The sequence below is a fragment of the Carcharodon carcharias genome, chromosome 14 (assembly GCF_017639515.1).
Source record: "Carcharodon carcharias isolate sCarCar2 chromosome 14, sCarCar2.pri, whole genome shotgun sequence".
Classification (NCBI taxonomy): Eukaryota; Metazoa; Chordata; class Chondrichthyes; order Lamniformes; family Lamnidae; genus Carcharodon; species Carcharodon carcharias.
In genome coordinates, this window is record NC_054480.1 from 42,566,962 (window position 1) to 42,593,032 (window position 26,071).

The following is a 26,071-nucleotide window of genomic DNA, read 5'->3' on the forward strand; positions in this document are numbered from 1 at the left end:
TTATGAGAGAAAAGCCAGATAAACTTACATATTTACATTCTGCTGAACATTAGAATTGTGCTACAACCTTGAACACATTCATAAATATAGTCTACAAATTATAATTGAGAGTGATGACCCTTGACATCAAGGCAGCATTTAACTGATGTGGCATCAAGGAGTGCTGACAAAAATCAGTGGGAATCAAGGGAAATCTCTTTGTGTACATTTTCTTGTTTGCTATCTATTTTCTTTCCAGTTTGCCTTGACTAGTTCCCTTTCTATCACATTGATTTTTTTCCTTAATAAGTACCATTCACTCTTTCCTTTCCTTTACAATTTTCATATTGAAAAATGTAACATATTTATATATATATGTATGAAAAAAAGAAACATGTAGGAGCCATGGTGGAGATGCAGCTGAACAATTTGTTGGTGACAACCCATTGCTGTCTTTCAATTTTTTTCACCTTTTTCATGCGACCACCTTTGACTGTATCAAATTTGTGTCTAAGGATTTGGAATGGAAAAAAACATTTATGTTGGTTCAACGGAAAGTGAAAAATATGACCAAGTCTTAGACACTGTACATGTAGGACCTGTTGTTGCTGGAAGACATATGCTTGCCTTTCAGGCTGATGCAAAAAATCCTTCCCTTATCCTAGATGCAGATGCAGTTGGAGTAGCTGTCATTTTAATAATCTGCACTTACCAAGATTAAGAATTTATGGGTTTTATCAGAATAATGAATACAGCAATCTACAGCTGCATGAAAATCCTCCTGTGAATCTAGATCCCTTTAAGCTCCACTGAAACATTTTGGCTTCAATTCTACAAATTAAAAGGTTTCAAATCAACTGGGGGAGCAGCGCTGAATAAAAATGATGATTCTGAATGAACAAATGCTGATATGCAATCCACTCTTCTCACAAGTATATTGCCTTCAGCTTTGAAGAAAAATCAGGGAAAAGTAGAAAAAATGGTAAAGCTAAAAGTATTATAGATGAATTAATACCACATATACAAATTAATGGTCATATGATCTAATGCACATTACAGAGACATGGGCCGGAATTTTCCGTGCCCGTTGACATCGGACATGTTCGGTGGCGTGAGTGGGCAATATGGTGCGATCAGTTTAATGACGGCATGAAACCAGTTCAAGATCGTCCGCTCAGCCTGCCAATGGCAGCTGTGTTTTCCGCCATCAGACATCAAGAACCTCATTGTAATACATCTGCGTTTCATTATTAGGCCTGCCCGCTACGCTGGATTGTCAGTCCACATCGGTGGGAAAGCACACCGATATGTTTCACAATAGCACATAAAAGGCGTGCACTTGGTGAGCTGCACTTTGAGGGGACCTCAGAGGTGAATACAAATTAACATTGCGCAGCACTCGCCAGGGTCGCCTGTTGGACTTCAAGCTTGAGGAATGTTGGTGGGGGTGATATTAAGGGCAGCCCTGCCATTGAAAGTGACTGCAGCACTCAATTTCAGGACTCCACAGGTGATCTCTGGGGGATCTCACAAGCTTCCACCCACAAATGCATCCATGAGGGCATGGATGGCATCTTTGTGAGGGCACACAACTTTGCACATTTTGCCCAGGGTCAGGACAGCCAAGATGTAAGAGCGATTGGATTCACCCAGATCTCAGGTTTCCCACAGGTGCAGGGTGCGATCGACTGCACTCATGTGGCGGTCAGATCTCCATCACAAGACGCGGTGGACTACATCATCTGCAAGGTGTTCCACTAGCTGAATGTGCAGCTGATGTTTGACCACCAGAAATGCATCCTGCGGGTGTGCGCACGGTTTCCAGGGAGTGTGCATGACGCCTACATTCTTAGTCGGTCACAGGTCCCTGATGTCTTCCAGGGTCCACAGAAGCTGCAGGGATGGCTCCTCAGGGACAAGGGCTACCCACAGAGGATGTGGCTGATGATAGCTGTGCAGCAGAGTGACGGTGTAATGAGGTTTATGTTGCAGCTCGCAACTTAGGGGAGCAGACCAGTGGGATGCTGAAGATGAAGTTCTGGTGACTGGGCAGGTCTGGTGGAGCCCTGCAATACAGTCCGCAGAGGCTGCCATGGTCGTCGTCATCTGCTGCACTCTTGACATCCTGGCGCTGCAACAGGGAGATGAGCTGGCTGAGGAGGAGACGGAAGAGCTGCACATCTCCTCCAATGAGGAGGACGCTGACGGGGATGAGGGTGAGGAAATCTTCGAAGGCGACGATGGCAGGAATGAGGCCCTTGCACTGGCTAGACAAGGCAGACATGCTTGGGAGGCCCTCATAACTGCTATATTTGTGGAGGATGATAACAACGTGTGACCCCATAGATCCTCACACTGCATCTGTGAATGTTTCACTCCAGTCTGGTTTATGGCAGCACAAATACCCTCTTTGGGAATGCACCAGTCATGGTGATGCAGTGGAGGCCATAGTAGTCACTCAATTACAGGAGGAAGATGATGAAATGCAGTGAGGACACTCCATAAATCTTCACATAGCCTCTGAGAATGTCTGACTCCTGTCTGGCCGAGGGAAACTTGCTTATGCTCTGTGGTCAGGGCCATATCATAGAGATGCAGGCATGAAACTTAAGAAGCATCTGACCCTTTGGCCACCTTCAGCCCTTCAGGAGCCCAATGTCACCGGTCACAGATGCTGAAGAGGTGGGGGCCAGCCCCACCTTAAAGGTGCTGAGGGTACACAGAGAGAATGACGGAATTCCCTGACACCTGCCCCGACATTCTGGCAGCAAAAATGAGCACCATCAAGGTGAAGGCATCAGTAATGTGTCCAGGGAGTGTGAGGCCAGACCATCACTTTGGTGTCACTAATATGTTCAGGCCTTGAAACTCCCCTCCAAGTCATTCACCATCCCGACTTGGAAATATATCACTATTCCATCACTGTCGCTGGAACAAAATCCTGGAACTCCCTTCCTAACAGCACTGTGGGTGTACCTACACCACATGGACTGCAGCAGTTTAAGAAGGCACCTCACTGCCACCTTCTCAAGGGCAACTAAGGATTGGAAATAAATGCTGGCCAGCCAGCAAAGCCTACATCCTGTGAATGACTAAAAAATAAGGCACGGTGAGGCCGGAACATCACTTTGGTCTGAAGGCTGCACAAAACACATATATTTTGCCTTTATTTTGCACAGGAAGGTTTCACATCTGACTCCTCATCAGAAGAGGAAGACATCATTGGGAGTTTATTGACAATAGTGAACCCAAAGTATAAGTGATTAACACCCATGCCCAGACAGTGCAATTAATTCTTCTTAATTTTCCTAACCCTGCACTACATCTTGGTGCTCCCCAGACATCCACAGAAGAAGTGGAAGCAGCCTGCTGACTGTGACACCCTGTCTGTGATGACCTAGGTGGGCGTCCTCTGGACGGCTAAGACTTGGAGGGCCCCAGCCTGCTTTCAGTGTCCTGCTGTGTGGTAGTGACACCTTCATCGGCCTGTGGAGCTGGAGCTGCTGAGGCCACAGGAAAAGAGGATTCGGATGGGATGCACGCTTCCCAAGTCACCTGGATGGATGGATCCTGGGTGTCCACCTGCTGATCCTCCTCCCTATGAGTGCTCAGGGGCCCCTGGCTGACTCATTGCAGAGAAGGGGTAGCTGGAGTGGGATCGAGCTGCCCAGCACCGCTCTCGCGTACACACTCTTGGAGGGCAACTATGGCATCAGCGATTGAGTTGAGCCCGCGCAGCAGTGCAGGAGTGGTGTCCTGGTCCAAGATGTCCATGGTGGCTGCCATCCTACCAGTGTTGACCTCAGTGCGCTGGCATGCTGGAGCTATCTCCTCAGCCTGAAATCTCCATTGTGCCTTTCAATCTGAAGAGTGCAGCGGACAGCCTTTCTCATGCTCCTGAGCTTGTCTTTGCAGCTCCAGCAACTGTGACGTGACTGAGTCCAGAGGCTTGTCATCTGCCTCGGACTCAGCAAATGTATGGCCTCCAGCTATCCTCTGAGTGCCAGACAGCAGGGAAGGCCCTGCTGCTGCCTGCTGTGGATCAGACAGTGTGATGTGCTCACCAGATTGTGATCCCAAGGCTATACTAAAGCTAGGTCCCACCAAGGTGTGTGTCTCTGCGCTGGTGGAGGGTGTAGGTGATCACTGTGACGGGACTTCAAGGAGGGTATCTTCAGATTCCTCTTCTAAGATGTCTTCAGGGCTTGACTGGAGGCCTTGGGTCATGGACTGTTGGCTGTTTCCAAGATATGTCTCCGGAAGCAAGGGGAGATAATTAGTACATGGCAGTGGCCTGTGAAACAGGACACATCACTCACAGCATGGTTGTCTGATGAATGTAGCATTGCTGAACCTTCACTTGGTAGAGCAACACCAACTTCACCGTCAGCAGAGGACCAGTATTTGAAGTGTCAGGTAGGCCATATAGCAAGAAATTAGAGATGCATATAACAAAGGTAATGCAGTAATCATAGGGGACTTTAATTTTCATATAGTCAAGGCAAACCAAGTTTGCAGTAATTGTATGGAGAATGCGTTCATGGAATCTTGTGCAAGATAACTTTCTTATCGGTGTGTTGAGGAATCAATTAGGGAACAGCTTATTTTTAGTTCGTAGCGTGCAATGAGAAAGGGTTAATTAGTAACATTGAGGTAAAGGAACCTCTAGGGAAAGTGGCCATAATATAATAGAATTTTATGTTGAGCTTGAGAATAATTTAGTTAAGAACAAACTGGTATCTTAAATCTGAATAAAGCAAACTAAATTGATATGAGCGGTGAGTTGGTAGATTGGGCTAAAAGATATGACAGTAGATAATATTATGGGATATCAACTTGAACAGCCCTGATTTCTCCTCTCACCACCTGTCTGTAAAAAGGTGTTTTTGATTTTCAATTTCCCCCTTTATAAAGTATTGGAGTATTTTCCACAACCCTTCAGTTCTGGAGTGATCCAATCCTCTATTAATAACCCTACAACAAACTTGAGATAGGGTAAAATCAGAGGGTTACGTTATTTTACAAACACTCAAAATGTGAGCAGGGGTGTCAATATGTAACCCTCGGTACATTCATACAATCAAAGAGGGATAAGGGAAAGAAAGAGATATGAGGCAAAGACCACAGACAAAATAAGAATTATTGTTTCATGTATGTTCAGAATTGAGAATAAAAGTTCAATGGTGTACTCTTTCGGAGTCCGAAGACTGATACTGGATAATAGACTTTTCCAGTAGAAATGATCTCCACGATTAGATGGGCCCACAGGGATGAAATAGCCTCAGAGGCGCTGGTACAGAAGTTCTCACAGAAACAGTGAAATCTAAATTTGGACAGAGCTCTAGTCCTGCTGCTGTTTGGTTGATAGAAAATGGCAGACTGCCTCTTTCAGCTTCCCAAGGCAATATTACAGGTTCTAGCAGCTTGGGGAGGGAGTGTTGAGGGGGATGGTGGTGGTGAGGTAGAGTGTCATGTGACATAACTTCCACTTCTTCCCCTTGGTTTGGCCAAAGAACATATATTCCTGATCTGGTTCTTGAGATGGTAAATATTTTACCCATTAATAAGTTCAATAGAAGTTTTGGAGTCCTTAGTCCTTCAGATGGATCATCTTCATTGGCCAGAGCCTGGCCTTAGAAATGTAAATGGATTTTGTACAACTTCTTGGGATTTGATCTCAGCAGCCTCAATGGGCCTTAGTGCATCTTTAGAGATAACAAGGTTGCTGCTGTTCTGAAGGCCAGAAATTCCTTTTGTGTGAGTCATAGCTGATCCTGGCTTCAGTCATTTTAAAGCTTTTGTCCAGTTTTGTACAAAACAATAATTTTGTAGATTAGCCAGGATAATATATATACTTACTTCTTTAAAAATATAGGGTGAGGTCTTAGCCCCATGACAATAAGGAGTAGGAAACATACAAAGAATTAATTCATAATTTGCAATGATATACATTCCTTTAAAGAATAAGAATCCTATGTGAAAAATGGTCCAAGGCTAATAAAGAGAAGTTAAAGAACATGGGCAGAAATGTTCTCTCGTCAGGCGGGTGTGCACCCAAGCTGAACAAAAGTAAAATAGCGCGCAATGACATTGAACGAGTGTCCCGACATCATTGTGCGCTATCGTGGTATTTCGCTCAGCGGGAGGTGTCAGTCGACAATTAAGAGGCCTATTAAGGCCTTTCGTCGACTAATTAAATCTGATTTTTCACTGCCCATCCAACCATTTGGTTGGTGAGCAGACAAAAAGGCCAAGTGGCCTTTGGATTTTTTATGAAACCTCATCCATGGGCGGGATAGGGTTTCCAACAGGAATTAAATTTAAATTAAAAGCGTTGAAATCTCATTTATAACATGTCCCTGCTCATGTGACAGCGTCACATTAGGGGGCATGGTTTTAACATTTTTAAATTCTTTATTTATGTTTTTCAAAATCTTCAGCTTCCTGCGACAGCTCTGTGCCTTCAGAAAGCTTTCAGTGTGTGCACCGGCGCGCATGCGCAAACCCTCACCCTCACCCTCCTCCCGCTCCCAGGCTGGCGGCATCCAGCATTGCTGTGCACAATTCATGCTGGCGAGTCGTTAATTGGCCAGCCAGCGCGAAACCCCAGTTGGTGCCCGAACGCGGACAACTGCTCCCAGGCCGTCCACCACAGCCAGCCAAATGCAGTAAAAATCCTGTCTGCTGTAAGATTTAAGAAAGTGGGTTATAATGTTCCAAAAAATATTAAGCCTGAGGGTCGGGAGGCATTTGGAATCCACCAAAGGTTGGCAAGCAACTGAAAAAAGAGAAAGGAAATAGAATGTAAATGTAAACTAGCAGACACAAAAACACGTAATAAAAATTTCTATAGGTATATAAAAGGAAAGAATTAGCAAAAGTAAATCTGGCCCCCTACTGGCAGAGGGGGGATAAAGAAATGGCACTGGCATTAAGTCACTACTTTGTATCTGCATTCTCTATAGAATACACAAAAATCATTCTGTAAACAGTGGGGACCCAAGGTCAGAATTTTAACCGCTAAGGTAGAGTAGGTTCAAGTGCAAGACCCCAAAAGTGGCCTTGGGTCAGGAACACAACATTTTCCCATTCACTTTTAACCTGAACAGGTTTGCATGTATGCGGGGAACACCTGTGAAGCTGTCAGGTAAGCAGTTAAAATATTCGAAGAAGCAATTATCTAGGATTTAACCTAGCATCCTGGCTTTAACAGCCAGCTCATGGGTTTCTCAATCTACCTGCAACTTGCCAGGATGAATCAGGAGATTCAGTGAAACTGAAGGCTAAGAAGCTTTCAAAGTGAAATGGAATAGCTGCAGCCATGCCTAGGTGAAAGGGTACTACTCGCAGCATTTCTTCTGGGAGAGTGCTCTCACTGTTTGATAGGTGATTTCCAACTCGGAAATCAATTCACCTGTCTTTTGCTTCACGCACCTTGATCTGCACTTCCCTGCTGTCAGCCTTCACTGGAGCATGAGAGCATTTAATGCGACTCTACCTTGGATCTCTGATGAAGAGAAAGAGGAACAGCAGCACCAACTGCACAAGCTGCCTTCTCTTCAGCCACATGGCACTTCACAGGACAGAGAGGACGACCACTGAGATCCAGCTAGAAGATGGAGAGACCCCTGACACAGGATCTACAGGCAGGGGATCAACTCCCTCAATGTGTCTGAGAACCAGTGCTTCATGAAGAACAGGCTTTCATAGCAGAAGATGGCTGCTTATTAACATTTTAGCTGGGAAGTTTCTCAGGGTTTTTTCTGTCTAGCAGCTGTAACTCTGGTAGAAGGTTTACAGAAATCCTGTTGACGTTATGTATAAATAGAAGGATAAATAGAAGAATAAATATCAGTCCATGGTTTAGACTATAAGCTCTTAGAACAGTAAATGAGTAAATGAACAAGAATAAGCAATAAATTTACCATAATTATATACTTTAGGGATATTGGAAACAACAGAGGTGCTTTGTCAAGCTAGTACTCAGTGTAAAGCTGAACCTTGAAACAAGGTACCTTATGTGACTGTTCTCTGCAGATCAATAATGAAATCTCTTGGTCTGCTCATTCCCTGAAGGCTTCAAAATGACTGCTCAAATGGACAAAGACTGTTAAATACCAAGCCCATATCAGGCTGCTTCTTACTGAGCTGCCTGCCAAATGGACAAAGAATCTTGCACCCCCTCTCTTCTAAAACATGACTGCAATTTTTTTCTTTCATTCCCAGAAAAGAGGGTTTCAAAACAATATATGTACAAATACTGCTACCCCTTAGAATAGAGCACAAGACATCCTGCAGCATATCTGTCTTCTACCTAAGCAAGGTGTCAAGCTAACAATTGGCCAAATTGAGTAGACTGACACTTAAACAGATAAGTGTCTGGAAATGCTTTTTAGGAATGACAATTCCTTTGAAATTATTTTTATATATCCACATGTATTATTTATTACCTGCAAACCAAGAAATCAGCTAACAGAGTAAATTACATTTAAAATGATAGCCAAATGCATATATCAAGATACTAAACTGCACAAGGGTTGAAATTTCATGGGATTTTCATTTTAATTTTGATAGGAATGGTGGAAATCTGAGGAATCATGAAACACTACATTGCGGAAATGGGCCAGCATAAATGTCAGTATTACTGGCCCATGTATTTTTAAATAAGGCAATGGAAAATGATTCTTTTTCAATTTCAAAGGCAATAGCTATTAGCTTTAGTATTTTTTATATGGTCAGGCTGAGTAGATTGTAGCCGTATACTTCCACAACTCTGCAACATTGAATTGCAGCTAGACATTCACTATTTAGCAGAAATGTAAAATACTTTTCCTGGTTTAAGATGCTTTTGGCATCTCCAAAATGCTTCATTTGTTCTTCATGTATAGATTTCTTGTTTTCTGACCATAAATTGTACAGTAGAATTACCAAGGTGTGTAGTTTAACAAGGGTATTAACTGTTGTAGTATCCATAAAGCTTTGTCTTTATAATAACAAGTGGCAAAAGGAACTAACTAAGGTATGTTCTGATTAAGGGAAAAAATTGCATTTACATAACACCTTTTGTGTCCTCTAGAGCCCCAATATTCTTCACAGTCAATTAATTATTTTTGAAGTGTGTAGCCTCTATTATATGTAGGCACACAAATCAATGGATTGGCGCACGGAAAGCTCGGACAAACAGCAACTGACCATAAAATTTTAGTTACTATTGTTGGGTGGTATTGGGTGATTGATTCAAGAGGGTGAATCTTCCAGTGTCCTTTTAAACAAAATCCCCTTTACTCTTGGGGTCTTCCCCAATTCACTTGGATTGACTGTCTCTGAGAGTCTGTATGTCTGCAAGCAGCAAGCACAGCTGCCTTCCCATTTGTGTTCAGGTGTTAAAGTCTCCACCTTACTTGCAATAAGATTCAATATTGTCCCCTCGCCCCCATGGCAACCAGGTCACATGCCCCTATCCACTACTCCATATTACCATAAAACAGGAATGATTGCTCGTGTTATTTGATGATTTTAGTAAGTCCTATTTATGGTAAAGTAACAGGTATCTGCTCCACACTGGCTTAATCGGCCCAATTCACAAGTCAGTGATGACCACCAGATAATAATGGGATGTTAGATGTCCACATCTGAAGGTTTCTTCACGTTGTTTTGAAAACTATTTGTTTCCTTCACATAATTCCAAACCTCCAGTCTGCCTCTGTGCGCATTCTCACTTTCCACTTTCTTCTTTTCAAATAACCTCCTTGAAGCAATTATTTATTCTATTTATTCAGTCAAAGAACAATGGGATAATGCATTTTGCTGGGCCTCACTATCAACAGAAGGCTGCTGAAAATAATTCATCCCAAAAACAGAGGGCAGAATTTTGCCCTCGGATGGTGTGCGGGCCCCACCAGCTCGGCAGCAGGCGGACAGCCGACCCCCGCCACCGAAACAGGGCCGGCCGCCATTTTGAGTGGGTGGGCCAATTAAGGTCCGCCCAGTGGCCTGCCCGACAGGAAGCGCATGCCCCCAGTCGGGCAGGTGGGAGGGATTCCCCATCTGTCAAAGTGCGCTCTTTTGTGCATGCGCTTGGAAGAGTGCACTGCTCCCTGAAGCAAAGTTCTGTCTCAGGGAGATTCGTGACAGGTAAGTAAAGTCTAAAAATAGATAAATATTGAAATTATTAACATGTCCCCCTCATGTTACAATGTCACACGAGATGGAACATGTTAATAATAAACACATAAAATGTATTAAATGTTTAAAAAACGGACATGAAACTTCATCCCACCAGTGGATGAAGTTTCATGAATAATCTGGAGCCTGCCCGCCAGCCTTAAGCTTGGATGGACAGGTCTTTAATAATCTTTATGAGCCTGTCAATGGCCTCAATTGGCCAATGACAGGTCAGCAGGTGGACAGCTGATTTCAATGTCCGCCCACCTTCCTAAAAATTTAAAGGGACGGGGATGACGTCGGGGATTCCTCCCAACGTCATCCTGCGTCATTTTCCCCTCGGCGAACAAGCCCCGCCCCCAAATCACCGAGAGGAAAATCCTGCCCAGAGTATTGGGAGTCAAGACACTGGTACACAGACAGAACATCCCAATGCACAAAATCACCATCCCTGCCTCCACTCTGTCCTCATTTTCCACCTCAACTCATCTCCTGACTCCCCAAAGCCTGTCCACCATCTACAAGGCACAACTCAGGAGTGTGATGGAATACTCTCTACTTGCCTGGACGAGTGCAGCTCCAACAACACTCAACAAGCTTGATACCATCCAGGACAAAGCAATCTGCTTAATTGGCACCCCATACACAAATAATCATTTCTTCCACCCCCAATGCACAGTGGCAGTGGTATGCACCATCTACATGGTGTACTGTGGGAACTCACCAAGCCTCCTTAGCCAGCACCTTCCAAACCCACAACCGCTACCACCTAGAAACACAAGGGCAGCAGACATATGGGAATACCACCACCTAGAAGTTCCCTTGTAAGCCATTCGCCATCCTGTCTTGGAAATATATCGCCGTTTATTCACTGTCACTGGGTCAAATCCTGGAACTCTCTCCCTAAAAGCACCATAGGTGTACCTACACCGCATGTGCTACAGTGGTTCAAGAAGACAGTTCACCACCACCTTCTCAAGGGCAATTGGGGATGGGCAATAAATTTTGGTCTGGCCAGCAACGTCCACATCCCATGAATGAATTTTTTTTTAAATTGCTGTTGATGACATGTGGAAATGTCTTTGCTCCTTCAATAGCAACACAGGATCTATTCATATCTAACAATGGGAATAAACTAGCTTCTGATTTTTTTGCTTAAAGTTTTCTCCTCACCTCCAGTATCTCTTGAAGGCTTCATAATTCCACATGCACACAATGTCCTCTGGTATCTGACCCAAGTATCAACTTTGTGTGTGTGTGTGAATTGACATCAAGTGTAGAGTTTTCATTGACTTGTCCTGAAAGGGGCATGTCAGTTAGAAAAGCCAGGGAAAATGTGCCATTTGAGATTCTCCCACATCCTGTGCAGTTGGTGGTTTCTGTGATTGTTTCCCTGCCCAGAGGCCCAGCTTGATTGGCAACAAGGCCTTCAGTCGGGCAGGAACGCAGTTATGAGCAATCTGTGTTGGGGGATGTTGGGGAGGGGCACAGCAAGGGGATTCCAGTGTCAGGAGCTTCTAGTCCCTGGGGTATGGCGTAGTTTGGGTTCTGAAGGGAGTGGTCCTCATGGTGGGGTGGGGGGGGGGGGTGGGTGAGGGGATCGGAATGGTGATTGAAGGTGAGGTAGGTTGGGTGAATATTGAAACTAGAGATGAAAAGAAAGAACTGTTCTGTAACAAAGGAAGACTGAAGCCACTGGGAATTCACCTAATTCTACATTAACTTCTGATTCCACCAAGTCCTCACCTCAGTGGAACTGCTGAGTTCCTCACTGCTCAGGAAACTTAGCCAACATCAGTTAAAAGGTCAAAAGCTGCTTTAAAATTAGGCTTATAGCCTCATTATCATGTTTAAAACTACTACCCAAGTCCTTGTGTGGGGTTGACTGTCCATCCAACTTCCAACTTCAGTTAAAGCCAGAAATATATGGGTTGGAAGTGGGTTTGGATTGGTATACAGATCTTTTTAACATTAAGACCCTACCCATTCCATATCCAAACAGCCTAAACCTAGCTATTTTTATCAGTTAAAATACCACCCCGCCCAAAGTATTGGAAGCCTACTTAATCACAGAGGGTGGAATCCCTGACCCAGTTGTCCTTCTTTGCCAAGAAGGTAGAGGCAATGATAGCACCCTACAATCACACTGACAGAGATGATTTGACTTGACACAGATTGAGCATCAAACAAACACACAAGTGATCACATGAGGATCCATCTATGACATATGGAGCTAGTTATCCTTTTATTTTTTGCATCCTCTAAGACAGTGGTGAGATCACAAGTGGTGACCTGAAGGACGAGGCATAGGATTTCTTTTTATCTGGGAATTGATGGCTCTTGTTTCCTTTTCTTTGTGCTGCTGTGTAATTTCTCAGAATTTGTATTGAAATGTTGGACCAATATTTATTTACATCTCTTTAATGTCTAATCATAACTTGCTGAACATATTCCTCTTCTTTTATTGATATAGCCAGATTCTTGATGGAAAGTTTTTAGCTGGGTGAAGTAAACCATTTAATTAATGATTGCATACCATTCCACCTAGTTCTATAATATTATGATGGTGACTCAGTAGCGCAAATAAGTTGCTGAAAGAAAAACTTGATGAACAAAACTATTGAATCACTCCTTTCAATTTATGTAGAAAGTGATTGCAATGCAACGTTAACATCGTTGGATTAACAAAAGGTAAGGTTGGTGCTTTTAACTTAGTGATTGCATTTCGTGTTTGCAAAATGGAAAATTACCCTTCAAAGAACAGTTGTTAATATAATTAGTAGTTATTAAAATGCATGAAAATAATTTATAATTTTCGATTCTTTTGCTAAGTGCTCTGCAGTCTCATAATGTTCTCTTTGAACAAGAAATCAATTTTGCCATTTTCTGAGACATTGAGCCATTTGAACTTGTGATGAGTTCCTTGATTTCAATAGCTATCCTCAGTTCAAAAATAGATAGCACTACAGAGATTTTAAGTTTCACTCACTGGATTTTGATAACTTAGCTTTTGTAAGTCTGCCAGCACATCACTGGTAAAACCATTCTCATCAGGCTATCTTCTGGAACAATACTTCCCTGGAGTAAAGATTGCACTTAAAACAGCTGCTCACAGTTGTCATAAATGGGAATGGGGAAGGTAGAATTCAAGGAAACAGCCTGGTGATGAGCTCAAGGAACTCATTCAGGAAACTTTGGAGTTAAGTTTTGAAAAATCAGGGGCAACTTGCAGCTGAATTTCTGGTATGTCCTCATGAAGCTCTGTCATAGGATTGTTAAAGCTGTAGCAAGCTGATTTTCTCAGCCCTACCATCCCACAAGCATCTGTGGCACAAACATAGCTAGAATGTCAGGTCTCTGCTAAAACAGCATTCCCCACAAAGTTCCTGTCCTGATTGTTGATTTTCTTCTGCTCTTTCACAGGTTCTGGGCATCGTTGGCTAGGCCGGCATTTGTTGCCTATCCCTAACTTTCCTTGAGAAGGTGATTCTGTGAGCCACCTTCTTGAATCACTGCAGTCCATGTGGTGGAGGCACACACACAGTGCTGTTTGGTTGGTGCTCCAGGATTTGGACCAAACAACAGCGAAAGAAATGGCAATATGGTTCCAAGTCAGGATGGCATATGACTTGGAGGGGAACTTGCAGGTGGTGGTGATCCCATGCATCTGCTACCCTTGTCCTTCTAGGTGGTAGAGGATGTAGGTTTGGAAAATGCTATTGAAGGAGCCTTGCTGAGTCCTGTATCTATAGATAATACACACTGCTGCTATTGTGTGTTGGTGGAGGAGGGAGTGGATGTTTAAGGTGGTGGATGGAGTGCCAATCAAGCAGGCTACTTTGTACTGGATGATGTTGAGCTTCTTTACGCAAAAGGGCTTCTATATCCTACAAAGAAAATTACCTTTTGTGCTCAGCTAACTGGTCTGATACTTATTCTGTAGGGTTTAACTGAGCCAGAAAGAGGTCAGGACATGGTAGCTGTGTGTCCGTGTCAGGTTCCAGACCCAAAGGTAACTTTCCATCTTAATGAGCTGTCTTCAGGGTGCAACCTGTCTCCGTCTGCTTCCAGTTCCTTTGAAAGTTGAAGATAGTGATAATCAACTGGAGAGAGCACCATCACCAAAAGAATTCCAACTTCCCCTTTTCCCACCTCCCCTGACACTGCTCATTGATCTGAGAATCACTATGAGAAGAATGGCAGTATGCGTAGTGCTCGCAATTACCTTTCTGGTTTGAGCAACCTCTTCAGTGAAAGTGTTCAAGGAGCCTGCCTCAGTTCCGCCAATGGTCTACATTTCAGCAGTCTAAGCATTCATGAGAGAACTAAAAGCTGTTAAACAAGGCCTCAAGTGTGAAGTTGGAGGCCAAACTGAGTTCCAAAGAACAGCAAATTGGACTCGAAACCTTAACTCTGTTTCTCTTGCCACAGATGCTGCCAGACCAATGAGCTTTTCCAGAACTTTCTGTTTGTATCTCAAGTGTGATAGGCTGCACAGCAGATGGTTCTGTTAAAAGCTCCAAGGACATCTACGTGCTTTCCATTTTGCATCAACACCTCACAGATATTGTACTTGTTACCATTCTGAACTATAACAAACTTTGAAAACAACTCCCAAAATTTCTCATGTTTGTCCTCCATCACTGAGAAGGAATAAGTTCAAATGCAAAGTGTCAAGGTGCATTACTTAGTTCATGGCATGTAAGAAACAATATCATCAGAGGAATGAGAGCAGCTCTGCTATTTGTCTTAAGTAATTCATCGAGTTATGGATATCAATTGAGCAATTCATTGGCAATTTGCTGCTGATCAATTGTGTCTGACTATAATGTTGGCAGCCGCACTCAGGTAGGTTCTGAGGTTGGTATTAAGGTGGCAATGCGTCCTTATTAATATATGTAATAGCCTAAATTACACCAGATCAGTTAGCTGAGCACAAAAGGCAGCTGTTTTCTTTAGAATGCAGAAGCTCCTTTGTGTTTAGATTTGGATTAACAGTGTGCCACTGGAATTCTGTAAAATTTAAGTATTGGATACAATTGATAAAAGGAAAATAATGGTGAATGGTGGAAATTTGAAATAAACACAAAGTGTGGAAAATACTCAACAGGTCAGGCAGCATCTGCGGAGACAGAAGCAGACTTAACACTTCAAGCTGAATATGACTCCTCTTTGAATATATTGACGCTTTATGTAGGGTTCTTTGCACAACCTGAGCTTCCTATTTTATGCGAATTGCCAGATATCATTTCGAGAATGTTCTTCAATAACTGTCTAGATCCATGAACAGGCAGTTAAGATCTTACTTACAAGGACCCCATGCATTGCAGCTCACAGGTTAAGGTAATTTGTTGGGCTGGTAACAAGACTGGACAACATCCCTGTTTTCGTGAGTATATCTCTCAAATTCTCCCCAACTATTTCCCCTTTTCTACATTCCTTGCTCTGTATAGATGACTTGTTCTTTCCGCCCATTTCTCAGGACAAAAACTTATTTTTATGAATAAAATATTTCACATGTTTTGAACATGTAACTTGTGCAAATTTGCACTTCATGGAACTGTGGGTGACAAGTGGATATCCACAGGCATCGAAAATTTAAGAGTCCTAACTCCCGTACAAGGATGCTGCTAGGGAAGCTTGAACGTCACTTGAGCCAACATGTCAGACTTAGCCCCACAAAGCTGAATGTTTTGCCCCTGTGCTGCACCCAAGAAATGAACAAAGCAAGGTCTTATTTTGCCCCCTCTATCTGTTTCCTTAATTTCTCATAACCACAAAGTAGAGTTTAAAATGTATCACCTGTGGCCTTTGCTTCTTCTCAGTGAGTCCTGAATTGGTTTTTGCCTAGTAGGAATGCTGTAGCAGTTTCCTTGCTCAAACCTAATTAAAACAGCCAGGGGTAGGATGAAAAATGCATCGCACCAACCAAAGATATGCAATGTAAAGGGACCAGTTTTCATCTGGTGGTGGAGGCAGGAATGGAGTTTGGGATGAAAAATGGAGATGGGATTGCACTAAATTCAAATTTGCAGTCTTTTCTGGCCTCGCATTATTTTTGTGTGGCCTTTTCATGGGCCTGGAATTACTTGGGTCGCGCCCCTACACATATACTTCTTCTGAGGTTGGGTGACTGTGGCCAGAGCAAATTTCTACCCTGTTATTCTATCCTGCTATTTTTGTACACTGTTGTGGGTTTTGGAAGCCCTAAACAAAAATCTAGTTGGAGAGTTCGTGACCTCTGAGGGAAGCCCACTGAGGAGTTAGGAACGTCCTGAAAGGTAGTGTTAAATGTTTTGACAAGTTCAAATGTCACTGTTAGATGTTGTTTTGTAATTTAGGTGTGTTTTCACTGCAGTGATTCTTCACAGGGTTCTGTCCTGAAAAGGAACATTGACCATTGCACTGACCAACATGGTGTAAGTGTTGAAATTTTGGTATCCTTATGCATTCAAAGATGAAGAAAACTCTGTTTGGAATCTCAAGAGTAATGATCTGCAGTGATTTAAATATTCAAAGCCCTTTTAAATTAAAAAAAAACCTTTAGTAGCTTTCACTTAGAGAAAGAAAAAACCACCTCTGTCCAACTGGACTGCTTTGATTGACAGGGCATCTGTTGCAGCTTAAGGAAAAAAAGGGCACCTATTTATTTCCTGTTCAGTAGACTCCATTCTTTACATTTCCAAGGAATTGTTATTATAGCAGGGCCTATTTTGAATGCTTGGCTGAGTTTTAAAGGTTTCATAATCAATTATCACAGCCGGGAGCTGTATTCAGTTTCATTGACAGTTTTAAGAGGCTTTTTTATTATTCTTTCACAGGATGCGGGCATGGCTGACAAGGACAGCATTTGTTGCCCACCCCTAATCACCCTTGAGTAGGTGGTAATGCGTCACCTACTTGAGCTACTGTAGTCCATATAGTGTAGATACATACACAGTGCTGTTAAGAAGGGAGTTCCAGGATTTTGAACCAGTGACAATGAAGGAATGTTGATATAGTTCTAAGTCAGGATGGTGTGTGGCTTGGAGGGAAACTTGCAGGTGGTGGTGTTCCCACATATTTGCTGCCTTTGTCCATCTAGGTAGTAGAAGTCGCAAGCTTGGAAGGGGCTGTCAAAAGATCTTTGGTGAATTGCTGCAACGTCATAGAGTCTTAGAGTCATAGAGTCATAGAGGTCTACAGCACAGAAAAAGGCCCTTTGGCCCATCAAGTCTGCGCCGGTCAAACAAGCACCTAACTATTCTAATCCCATTTTCCAGCACTAGGCCCTTAGTCTTGTTTGCCATAGCATCGTGTGCACATTCAAATACTTCTTAAATGTTAGGAGGGCTTCTGCCTCTCCCACCCTTTCAAGCAGTGAGTTCCTGACTCCCACCACCCTCTGGGTGAAAAGATTCTTCCTCACATCCCCTCTAAACCTCCTGGCCCTTATCTTAAATCTATGCCCCCTGGTTATTGATCCCTCCATCAAGGGGAAAAGTTCCTTCCTGTCTACCCTATCCATACTCCTCATAGTTTTATACACTTCAGTCACACCCCCACCCCCTCAATCTCCTCTGCTCCAAAGAAAATAACTCCAATCTATCCAATCTCTCCTCATAACTAAAACTCTGCAGCCCAGGCAACATCCTAGTAAATCTCCTCTGCACTCTCTCTAGTGCAATTACATCCTTCCTATAATGCAGATTCCAGAACTGCACGCAATACTCTAGCTGTGGCCTAACCAGCGTTTTATACAGTTCCAGCATAACCTCCCTGCTCTTATATTCTATGCCTCGGCTAATAAAGGCAAGTATCCCATATGCCTTCTTAACCACCTTACCTACCTGTCCCGCTACCTTAAGGGACTGGTGGAAATGCACACCAAAGTCTCTCTGATCCTCGGTACTTCCCAAGATCCTACCTTTCACCATGTATTCCCATGCCTTGTTTGTCCTGACCAAGTGCATCACCTCACACTTATCTGGATTAAATTCCATTTGCCACTGATCAGCCCATCTGATCAGCCCATTTATATACTCCTGTAATCTAAGGCTATCCTCCTCACTATTTACCGCCCCACCAATTTTCGTGTCATCCACGAACTTACTGATCAACCCTTCTACATTCAAGCCTAAATCATTTATATATACCACAAACAGCAAGGGACCCAATACCAATCTCTGTGGAACCCCACTGGACACAGGCATCCAGTCACAAAAACATCCCTCAACCATCACCCTCTACTTCTTGCCACTCAGCCAATTCTGGATCCAATTTGCCAAATTTCCTTGGATCCCATGGACTCTTACCTTCGTTATCAGTCTGTCATGCGGGACCTTATCAAAAGCCTTGTTGAAATCTCAGTAGACTACATCAAGTGCATCGCCCTCATCTACACACCTGGTCACCTCTTCGAAAAATTCAATCAAAATTGGTCAAACATAACCTCCCCTTAATAAAACCATGCTGACTGTCCTTGATTAATCCCTGCTTCTCCATCTTGTATATGGTACACATGGTATATAGTGCACCTTGTGTATGGTACACAATGCTGGTTGCCACTCTGTGTTACTGGTGGAGGGACTGAATGTTTAAGGTGGTGCATGGCGTGCCAATTAGTTGGGTTGCTTTGTCCTGGATGGTGTCCAGCTTCTTGAGTGTTGTTGGAGCTGCACTTATCTAGGCAAGTCAATCCTGACTTGTACCTTGTAAGTGATGGACAGACTTTGAGGAGTCAGGAGGTGAAATACTTGCTTCAGAATTTTCAGCCCGTGACCAGCTCTTGTAGCTACAGTATTCATATAGCTGGTCTGGTTCAGTTTCTGGTCAATGGTAATCCTTAGGATGTTGATAGCTGGAGATCCAATGATGGTAACGCATTAAATATCAAGTGGAGATGATTAGGTTCTCTGGCCATTGCCTGGCACTTTTGTGGCATGAATGTTACTTACCACTTTTCAGCCCAAATCTGGATATTGTCCAAATCTTGCTGCATTTGGACATGGACTGTTTCAGTATCTGAGGAGACACGAGTGGTGCTGAACATTGTGCAATCATCAGCAAACATCCCCATATCTGGCCTTACGATGGAGGGATGATTATTGATGAAACAGCTGAAGATGGTTGGGTTTAGGACACAACCCTGAGGAAATCTTGAAGTGATGTTCTGGGGCTGAGATAATTGGCCTCCAACAACCACAAGCATCTTCCTTTGCGTTAGGTATGAATCCAACCATGGAGAGTTTTCCTCCTGATTTCCATTGGCCCCAGTTTTGCTTGACCTCCCTGATGCCACACTCCATCAAATGCTGTTTTGATGTCAAGGGCAGCCATTCTTACCTTGCCTCTTGAATTTAGCTTCTTTGTCCATGTTTGGACCAAGGCTGTAATGCGGTCAATGTATTATAGCGGTATCTGGCATAACAAGGGTTAATATGGGACTGGGAAACAATAACACCCACAATGTGATGAAACTAGATGCATGACCTGAGACTAGGGTCAGTTGTGTCTTGGATAGAGACCTGTGCAGAAGCAAGCATGGAGTTAGCTTATAGCTTCAGCTATATATATGCACATAGTTATGTGTTTTTAACAAACAGTTACTATTCAACCATAAAAGCGCCAGAGCATCTTCTTGAGACCTACTGAACATACAAGATAGAACAGTCAGGAGCTGAGATGCCTTTGCAGAACCAAAACTGAGCATCATTGAGCATGTTATTTCTGTGTAAGTGCTGCTTCATAGCATTGTCTATGATACTTTCTATCACTTTGCTGATGTTCGAGAGTAGACCAATGGGGCAGTAATTGGCTATGTTGGATTTGTCTTGCTTTTGGTGAACAGGACATACCTGGGCAAATTACCACATTGTTCGGTAGATGCCATTGTTGTAGCTGCACAGTGTGAAGATGGGTGTTATTTTTAAAAGTATTTTTGGCAATATTGTGGTATTCTGCAAAGAAGGCTCCGTGTGCATGTGTGTGTGCATGTGTGTGCGTGTGTGTGCGTGTGCATGGTTAATTAAATTGGGAGAAGGTTAGTAAAGACAGCTTGTCTGTGGGGACTGATAGATGAAAGGTAAAGGTGTTAGGTTTATACATTTGTAATGAGAAGCGATGGTGAAGTTGAACATATGAGTAAATAGGTTACGTTTTAAAATTTGCATTAAGTGAGGCATGGTCTTGACTTTTCAGCTGTTAAATTTCTAGAAGCTATATACAAAGGTTTCACAAGTAAACAAGGGAAGGCTATTCAATTTTATTTGATCCAAAAGTGGAAGCAATAGGAAGATATGAAAGATTTTTATATTTTGGAAAAGTTGAGTTCAAAGGGGTGCTGAGGACAATGCAATCTAAGATGAAAGGGAAAAAATGATACTTAAGGAAAGATGTGAGTTGTAGGGGGCTGTGTGGGGGAGATGTCTTGAGACCAGCTCTGTGCTGAGAAAAGTTGTGAATTTGAAGCAGCCATCCAGTTTCAAGCCAGAAAAATCTTTTGTTTTTAGAAACAGTCTGTTTCTGAACTTTCTTGGATTTCCACAGCAGAGTGGAAGAGATTGAGAAGTTGTGTGGTATACTTTATTAAAGTAGCAGCAGTTTTGCCTTGGGTAATATTACTGGATTTTTATGATTAAAAACCCACAAGGGATCTGTTGCCAAGTAGTTTATTCTGTGCTCTGATCATATAGGTTTTTTTGGGATTTGTTTTGTAAGACTGTTTTGACTGTCTAATTTTAATCTTGTGTGTTTAAGTTTTTTTTATTCTTCTTGTTTGTAAATCTTTTAATTATAAAATCCTTAAAGTGTTACTGGGATTCTATTGGTGGGATCATCCCAGATTTGCACCTAAGTGCAGTAGCAGGCAGGAAAAAGAATGTTTTACCCGACGGCTGCAATGGTGGCTTTTCACACCGTATCATCCCAATTGCACCTCATTAATCATGCATTCCTGGGAAACATGCAGCTTTGTTGGCAGGTGGGCTCTCATTTTCCTGCCATGCCATCAACTTTGCGCTTCCTCACACTGGGTGCCATATTTAAAGTGCAGCCGTGCACACACACCTCTCGGTGCTTCCAGCCCAGGACTGCTGCACGGAAGGCATGTCCCAAAAAGGCAAGAAGACTGTAGCCCCCAATTCAGTGACACATCCCCGGAATGCCTTTTGGATGCCATGGAGGCCTGACATGATGTCCTCTACCCCATTCTGGTCGCAGGAGGTCCAGGAATCTCACCACTCTGGCTTGGTAGGTGATGGCTGTGGTGATCAGTGCCAATCCTGCACAGAAGAGGTTGGGCCATCCAATGCAGAAAGAGGATGAATGATCTCATCCGTGCCGCCAGGGTCACCATCTCATCACTGTCAACTCACACTAACAAACCTATCACACATTCCCTGGCATCTCACTCACTGCCAGCTGAAGGAACATCACCACTCACTCTCTCACACAAATACTCGCATCTCCATCTGGCCTCATCTCTTCCGCAGACTGCCTCATCAGCCCTCTCCATCTTGAAGCCACTTGCACAGCTCAACATATGCCCCCATACACACCCTGTGATACCCACTTCCCCAGTATAGCCCTTGTCCAGCAGCCTCTTCTCTTGCCTGAGGCCACTTCTCCCCCTTCCCCAAGCAAGCCCTAGCCCTGCAACCATTGAAAAGCCACCCCTACCTTATGGCTTGTTGGTAGATAGAAACCTGCTCATGAGCCCCCCTAAAAGTGATGTGGTGCTGCCTGCGAAGCCTGGTGCTGATGACCGTGAGTGTTGCCCAAAACAAGGTAGGCAAACAAACCTCAAAGTCCTGAGCGAAGTGCAGCTCACCAGGTGTGTGTTGCTTATGTACAGTTGTGAAACACATCAGTGTGTAATCACGCTGATGTCCTCGGATGATTCAGCGTGGGGGGGCTGATGATGGCGGGTTGGGCTTATAATGATATGCAGATGTATTACAATGAAGTTCCTGATGTCCAACAGTGGCCCCCCCATTGATGGGCAGAGCGGATGATTGCAAACAACATTGTGAAATGGAGTTTTAGCCTTCTTGCCATATTGTCTGCTCATGCCGTCATGGAAAATTTCACCCTATGCTTCTGGGATCAGTAGTTTTCCCTCATTTCTAAAATACAAAAAAAAAGGTTATGATCAGTAAGAAAAGTTTTCCTCTGGGATTTTGTTTGCTCAGTGAATAACATTGGCTGCTGTCATAATAACAGTAACAGCTTGGCTAAGGGCGCAGATAGTTCTGGAGCACAAGTCTTCTTATTCCTGGATTATCTATCCAGGATGTGCTAAGTGAATAAGTGTTTGTTTGATTTTACAACAAATTAACCATTTGAGGGGATTTACTTTTTTTTCAATGGCTTTTATGAATCATGGTTTTTTTCCAGCATGTATGACAGTTCTATTAGATTGTTAAAACTTTATTTTTTTATGTGCATTTCAAAGACATTCTGAGGTCTTCCCATAGTGATGCTGGATGAGTAGCTGTGGAGGATACAAGTGGAGCATGGGGAGGGTGAGGGGGTGCGGGCATTACGAGGGGTTTGGAGGAAACATGGGGGTATGTGGGGGTACAGAGAGGGCATGAGGTTTCTGAGGCTTGAGGGATATGGAAGGAGAATGGGTGTGGGTGAGGGTGATGGGTGAGGTTTAGGAGACAACGATGTTGTGAGCTGGGCTGCAGTCCTGGAGAACCAAGGCAGGCCTTCTAACCAGCTTGCATCTGGACCCTGATTCCTCATGCACTCCTCCTCCACTGCATCGTGGCTCGCAAAACCCAACCCATCCCTGCCTACATCTCTCAGAGACAAAACACCTCTGGAGGTGGCTTAGGGTTTGGAAGTTTGGAATGAGCCTGACTTGCATTTCCCCTGCCTGAAATCCAGGGTTAAAAGTATCAAACTAACACTGCTGCACATTTGCCACTTGTTGCAACTACTTGGAAAAGATAGTCCTCCACCATTAACAGTGTACAACAGCTCGATGTGACTGCAATTGGCTTGGCCTGGTTTAAAAGCAAAGAGCATAATACTGCCTATCAGATGTAATGATTGAGAACAGCTGACTGTCACATCATTGTTTCCTTTTATCACTAGTTTAATTGGCAGTCGGGGGTCAGTGAGGCGCATTCTGTGCTCTGTTCGACTTTGTAAAGACTGAATTCTTCCTTCTCCAATTTTGATCAGGTTGTGTAACCATAGCAGTTTTACCTAATTGCTGTTGAACATGTTTCACTGTGTTACATTGTAACTGAGACATTTGATGCCACCACTATGTGAACCTGTGAACATGGGGAAACAAAGAAATACTTCAGCTTCTAAAATGAGGCATTTTGTTTGGGCACCTATTTTAGCAAAGTGACAATTTATCTCAGATTTTCATTTTAGCTGGAAATATCCCCAAAAACATGGTCTATGTCTATCAAAGGCCAGGTATCTACTGATCAGGATAGTTCAGGAATGTTTCTATTAGCCTTTGATGATAAGGTCACTAATCTTAATGTTTCTATAAAAAATAAAGGTTATGATAAATAATACTCACAGGAATATATTAAAATATAATTTGAAATGTGCTGATCTGCAAAAAATGACTCGTTAAAAAATTAACACTACAATTCAAACGTGTAAATTTGTGGAATCATTTATAATGCAGCCATTCCATTGCTGACAAATCCTTTTCAATTTGTCTGTCTTGAAAAGTATATTCATTTGCAGTGAAAAATAGAATCTGGAATTTGGACAGCCCTGAAAATGATCACAGGGCTCATGATACACTATTTAATGTGATTCAGAAAGCACACTAATTTCACACTGCCTGCTCATTGCCATGATTGTAGCAAGCAGCTAGTGCTAACCATGCTATTAAGTGGCTGCACGCCTTAGCAAGGGGTCCAAAATCTTGAGAGCATCGCAGGAGCTAAAGCTATCCAGCATTATTTAAAATCAGTCACCTCTTAAAGGGGAGGTGTGGCAGACACATTTGACAGAAGTCCTGTTACCAATCACTCTGACCTGGAAATGGGCTGATTAATGACGTAACATAGAAAATTGTGCTCGAAGATTCTCAGATGATGCACTGGAACCTTTGATCGAGGAGGTGAAAGGGAGGAGAGAAGTTTTATGTCCACAGGGGGCCAGAATGCCATCAGGTGAATGCTCAGAAGGCAGTGGAACCAAACAGCTGTGGTGATCAATGCGTGAGTCAAGTCCCAAAGACCTGGATTCAGTGCCACAAAAGTTCAATGACCTCACAAGAGTGGTTAAGGTCAGTGAATTAATCACCAAAAGCTAAATTCATCCAACTGTACCACTAGCCTCACACGCTGTTCAAAGCAACACACCCCATCAGTCATCTACCAACAAGCGATCAATCATAACTCATACCTAACATTCAAATCTGTGCCTCACCCTCATGCATCACAATGTCATGAGCCTCTCATACACATTTCACAGCTTGCACACACTACCAGCTATTTCACCATAATAGGCAGATCACCCAAACATATTGCACCACACAAGCTGACACACTTTAATCTCGTTTGCAGGATAAGGTAGCACAAAACCAGAGAAAACAGTAGCTACCAGTAGGGGACAGGTGTGCCTGCATGCCCTTAAATCATGGAGGAGGTGCTGGTCACCATCATAGGAGCAGCCATTGCTGAGGCTGTGATCAGCAGGGCTAAAACCATTGAAGGTGATAGTATCCTCACACCTAATCCCCCTTCCCACACCCTCCTCCAAAAGGTGTTTTGTAAAGTAACACTTATTAGGTCTGTTAATAAAATTGAAGTCGATTTGTAATGAAAGGGGCAAGAGCAACATGGATATTAAATTGGCTAAGGGGAAGAAAAAAAAGTTGTGGTGAATGGCTGGTTTTCTGGAGGGAGGTATACTGTGGAGTTCCCAAAGGTTTTAGAACCATTGCTGTTTTTGATATATTAATGAGTTGGATCTGGGGGTACAGGTTGTAATTTTGAAATTTATAGGTGATGTAAAATTTGGGAGTGTCATAAAGAGTGTTGAAGATGTGGGCCCAGAGTGGGTGGAGTGACTCGGGGGCAGATAAAAAGCAGGCCTTCAGAAAGGCCTATTTGAATTACAGAACCACACAGTGCAGAAGAGCCACTTGGCTCATCAAGTCTGCGCCAACACGTGAGAAGCACCTGACGTACCTACCTAATCCCAATTACCAGCACTTGACCTATAGCCTTGGATGTTATGATGTGCCAAGTGCTCATCCAGGTACTTCTTAAAGGATGTGAGGCAACCTGCCTCCACCACCCTCCCAGACAGTGCATTCCAGACCGTTACCACCCTCTGTGTAAAAAGGTTTTTCCTCACATGACCCCTAAACCTCCTGTCCCTCACCTTGAACTTATGTACCCTCATGACTGACCCTTCAACTAAGGGGAACAGCTGCTCCCTATCCTCCCTGTCCATGCCCCTCAGAATCTTGTACATCTCAATCAGGTCGCTCCTCAGTCTTCTCTGCTCCAACGTAAACAACCCAAGTTTATCCAACCTCTCTTCATACCTCAAATGTTTCATCCCAGGCAACATCCTGGTGAATCTCCTCTGCACCCCCTCCAGTGCAATCACATCCTTCCTATAATGTGGCGACCAGAACTGCATACTGTACTCCAGCTGTGGCCTCACCAAGGTTCTATACAACTCCAATATGACCTCCCTACTTTTGTAATCTATGCCTCAATTGATAAAGGCAAGTGTCCCATATGCCTTTTTCACCACCCCACTAACCTGCCCCTCTGCCTTCAGAGATCTATGGAGACACACGCCAAGGTCCCTTTTTTCCTCAGAACTTCCTAGTGTCATGCTTTTCATTGAATACTTCTTTGTCAAATTACTCCTTCCAAAGTGTATCACCTCACACTTTTCAGGGTTAAATTCCATCTGCCACTTATCTGCCCATTTGAGCATCCCG

At 43.4% G+C, this 26,071-nt stretch overlaps 1 pseudogene; it reads left to right on the plus strand.

Moving 5' to 3' along the window:
* The first annotated feature begins 384 nt into the window (after positions 1-384).
* LOC121287525 overlaps positions 385-26,071 on the plus strand; it is a 40,474-nt pseudogene continuing 14,787 nt past the window's right edge.